The following is a 4,907-nucleotide window of genomic DNA, read 5'->3' as shown; positions in this document are numbered from 1 at the left end:
AATGTGCGCTTGATTGGACTGCATAGTTCCACCCAACTTTTCATCATGAGCCGGGACCATAATGATATTATACATACTACTCCTAAGCTCTACATGTGTTTCCACTTGTAACCACATCATCTATCCTATTAAATCCCCAATAAAATTACTGGTATTGAAAGATTCGGTATATAAATTCTAGAAAACTGTGTTTTATGAAAAAATTAAATATCTTCAGGTGTAATAAGATTTGAATCGGCCTTTAAAATAGTACAAAATGGAGGACATTCCATCACCAAACCTTCGAAGAAGGATGGTGATACTTTACGGTATTTTATCAGAGCTTACGATATTATGTCACAATACAAGGAAGAATGGACCACCGTCGATTTTGATAGTTCTCCGCCGGTTTTTGAAGATCTGTGGTTAAGCAAAAATGGTGGTATATATGACTCATTAAATGGATTTGAACAGTTTTATGACATGACGTAAGTGACTTATATTGGAGTAAATTAAAGTAGAGTGTCTTATATTGTGTATGTTACAAATCAAAATATCTTCCTGCTGTATCAGGAAATTATTGCCACAAATCTATTTCGCTATGTTTCATTATTTATCCGTTTATGTATGCCGATAATACTCTTTCTTAGAAACGTCCACTATTTTGGTCTGTCACCCTGGTAAAGCCCTGGTAAAGTTCACGTACTGCATTTATGTTTACGGTCGCCAATGAAGTAGGGTGTTTTTCAATCTGATTAAAATACAGATCTATATTTCCCTTTTTTCTGACACTTTCTATATGAAGATAGTGGAAGGTCGCGTCAGAGGCTTTTGACCCTATGACGTCAGATATTTGATTAGCCAACCACCGTTGATGTTTCTAGTGTGTTACTCAGTTACGTGCACCTCACGCTTAAAACTCCCCGTAACAGACCGTTCCATTGGCTAATCCCTCACATCATACAGAACGCTTCCACATCCTAGTCTAGTAAAGACAAGTAAAACGAAATTTTGAACTACAAAAAATGAAACGAAATAGGATCTGTGTTTTAATCAGATTATTATGATTATTATTATTATTATTATTGTTCAATTTATATAGCGCTTCTTAGAGTGTTTCTAAGCGCATTCACAACAAAACAGTTCAAAAACATTTTTGAAATAAATATGTTTTTAAGTTAGTCTTAAAGCTTTGGATGGAAGAGGACTCTCGAAGAGTTTTTGGAAGATCATTCCACATTTTAGCAGCTCTGACGGAGACAGCATATTCACCAGAACGTTTATTATATTTAGGAATCCTCATGATTGCGTGTTTTTTTAAATTTTATTTTAGCTAACCTACTTCTGTTGTATTTCGGTATGGCGGGTTCTGAAGCTGATTATTTTGCAGGAATTATTTATACGTAGGAATCGAGAGTGCAATTTAATAAAACATAACATGTTATCCTATACTGTATTGTTCATTGTAGTATGGAGTGGGTAGTCACTGATTATCATAGTGGTTTAGAATCGGTGAAATGGATAATATTTGATAACCAAACCAACACAGAGTTAGGATCTGACCAAATTCCAGTTCAAGGTGCCACTACGGTCAGTTTGTTGGGTGACTTGTTTTTCGAACAATGATAATAATATCAAGTGATACCACATTTAAAAACACAACTACTGTGATGTTTCAGGCGCATCATAATATTCCTGATCAAAAACATAAATTATAAATATGGTTTTTTTGGATTGTTATAATGGGCAAGTTATAATTGTTCAATCGTTATTTTCAATTCATGTTATCTGTTTCATTTTTAAATTGTAGTCTGTAGACGAATGTGATATAAAATATTCTAATTCGATTAGAGGACCCGACTGTTATTGTACTCCGAACAGCAGTTGTTTTCATCCCCATTTTCAAATCAAACCAACGACAGCCACACTCCCAGTCATCAATGATAATGCAACCAGTACTGATGGTCACGTGTATCGCCTAGTGGTTGCCGTGGTTAACAGTGCTAAATTATCAACCACCCTAACAAAACAGGTAGGCATAATACAATCCATAAAATAAATATTTAAGGCTGTATTGCTGTATTCTTAAATGCAAACAACTTTTCTTAAAAAGCAAGGTGGCTTGAACCTGGAAAGATATACATTTATATATTGTATATTAAAGACAATATTTTGTATTTGAAATATCTTCTTTTTTTTAGATTACTGTTTATTAAAATATTGGTAAACCAGTGACATATGGAGAGTATTACAAATTCTTCCCAATAGGCCTACAAATTTTTACATTAGGAATGGTATTCTTACGTTAACTCAATGACACCGATGAACACTATGGATTACTTTCTAAAATCTTCCCAACAGGCCTACAAATATATATTTACATTAGGAATGGTCATTCTTACGTAAACTCAATGACACCGATGAACACTATGGATTACCAACTAAAATCCCTGTTTTTGCCTTATAATATCATAATTACTGAGTTGTTATAAAGCCATTTTCTAAATCGATCAACACTATTTATCACATAAATAGAATTTAACGAAATTAAAATGTTGGTTCAAATGCATGAATGTGTCAAGTATCTATAATAATTGACTTTTTGAGGTTTTCTGAATATTTTGGGTCATACATCGCAGAACTTCACGCGCTAAACGTTATATAACTTAAGACTATGGAAATATACCAGGAAATTTAAAATTCAGTTTTTGAAATGACCAGACCTCTTCAAATAAGGTCATATGTTTATTTTATTTGGCCGAGTGAGAATTTGTCTAGGTTGAAATTTTTATGTCTATACAGACGAGGCCGATTTTGTGTTCCACAATCCACTGTTAAAATTGTCCATTGCTTTGGATTTTGTAACTCGACTTTTTTGGCCGGATGAGAATCTGTTTTCATGTATACAGATAACGCCGATTTTGTGTTCCACTGACTACACAGTAAGCAAATACTTAGTTTAAAACGACTTTAGCTTAATCTTTCGAAATAAAAAATAAATAGTATAAAACCGTCCCCATCAGTAAACGAAATAACACATACACATAAACCCGCGCCAATACTTTATTTTGACCGAAATCGTCATGGTTTAGCTCTTTGTCTATGGCCAAAATGAGCACATTATGCAATATGAGTGTATATAAACTGATTTACATTCTTTTTTTAAAACCTTTATTGTAATTTCAATCAGTTTTGTTCGTCGAAATCACGGGCAGTCTAAAATGAATGGTAGTCGCTCGCGCCTGGTTAGTCCAGTCTATATAGAATACGGTCTGACATTTAACTAGCTCACTGATATGTAGTCTACTTTTATAACTGTTCACGGTGTCTTAAATATTTGATATCATGAGCCCATATTTTTACATGATAACAACATCACTATTGATTGGAATCGCCCCCGTAGTCATTCGGGAAAAGTCCCCTCCCCACCCCACCCCCCACCCCCCTACCCGCGCCCCGAAAAAAAAAGTTGCCGAAGATAGTTCTAAAATACCTACTGTTTGTAACAGACAGCAGACAGACATCATCATTGTAGTGTCTATCGGATTTAACCTAGGATTTGCTGGCCTGGATCTAACCAACAAAATAGCCAGACTTCATTTAACTTGTTTATTTACCGTCATACAAATCACACGTGGCTAACACTTCCTATCGGGGATAATTCATTGTTATATCATCATAATTAAGGGATCGCTTATTGTATTTACTGACAAAACAGTATTTACTTACAAAGAGAATTAAAATCCCTACCAAAGATGTTTCAAAGTTCCTTACTTCATTTCCATATTTACTATGGGGTTACTTATGCAATAATGAGTAAGATCTAAAATTGATCACAAGCATATACAACTCAAGTTTAATAACCCTGTAAATTCTTACTAAACTTTTGTTTCAAATGAGTTACCTATCATCTGCTGGTATACAAGGTAACTAAACTCTCAACTATGTGACTATAATTATCTCATAATACTGATGAATATTACACTGGAAACTAATGTTACTATACCTAATTGACTAGTACAAGCTAATACTGTTGTTATACAAATGTACATATAATCATACATGTAATAGTGTTATAAACTGATAAAGTTATTACTTGATAACACCTTAATCTAAACAATCCTACTGTTTAAAAACACTAAAATATGATTAACGTTCTATTTCAAAGTCATTAAATCTTGCTGTTTTTTTCTTTTGTCTGACAGGTCTTGGGGAGTTGATGTTCTTATTGATAATAGTCTCTGGAACATGTACATGTAACTCGTTTCCTGATTGATTCAAACCGGTCGGTCGAGATATCACATCTGAATTATTATATTCATTTTGTGAATTAAATGGAATCGGCACGTTCACATTAGGCACATTTATACTATCACTATTTACACATGAATTTCTTCACAGCTGTAAGATTTCTTTTATACTGAACCCCTTCACTGGATTCAATCTCAGCACTATTTCCTTTTCTTTCTTTTACAATAAAAGGATCAGGCGCAAATGGTGTAGACCACTTATTCACATAACTTCATTAATACACCATCGCCGGCTTTGATCACTGTATTCTTTACCTTTTCCTTTCTGTTCGCTATCTTTATCTCTCACTTCAGTATCTTCCAAATTAAACTGGGAAATTTCTGGTATCTTTGTTCTAATAATTCACCTAAACAACAACTCTGATGGGGATTTTCCTGTTGTTGAATGTGGTGTGCTCCTAAACATCATTAAGAAGTGATTAAGTTCATGTTTCCAATCTCTCTTCTCTGCTTGTGTTATCTTGATACGCTTTAGAATTGAACGATTCTGTCTTTCCACTTCTCCGTTTGCTTGAGGCCATAACTGTGTAGTTTTCCTATGTTGAATTCCATTTTCCTGCATATACTTCTTGAAATGGTCACTGACAAATTGAGGTCCGTTGTCGATCTGCAACGATA

The 4,907-nt window shown here is 34.1% G+C and overlaps 1 long non-coding RNA gene across 1 annotated transcript; it reads left to right on the top strand.

The window, feature by feature from the left end:
- The first annotated feature begins 293 nt into the window (after nucleotides 1–293).
- Nucleotides 294–2,225, top strand: LOC126831139 (uncharacterized). The gene is made up of 4 exons (XR_007684151.1): nucleotides 294–467; nucleotides 1,449–1,569; nucleotides 1,790–2,011; nucleotides 2,181–2,225. It is a non-coding gene; the product is annotated as an uncharacterized LOC126831139 (long non-coding RNA).
- Nucleotides 2,226–4,907: the final 2,682 nt, after the last annotated feature.

Source organism: Patella vulgata, chromosome 8 (assembly GCF_932274485.2).
Source record: "Patella vulgata chromosome 8, xgPatVulg1.2, whole genome shotgun sequence".
Lineage (NCBI taxonomy): Eukaryota > Metazoa > Mollusca > Gastropoda > Patellidae > Patella > Patella vulgata.
Note: the sequence above shows the minus strand (reverse complement) of the source record. Positions and strands in the feature narration are given on the sequence as shown.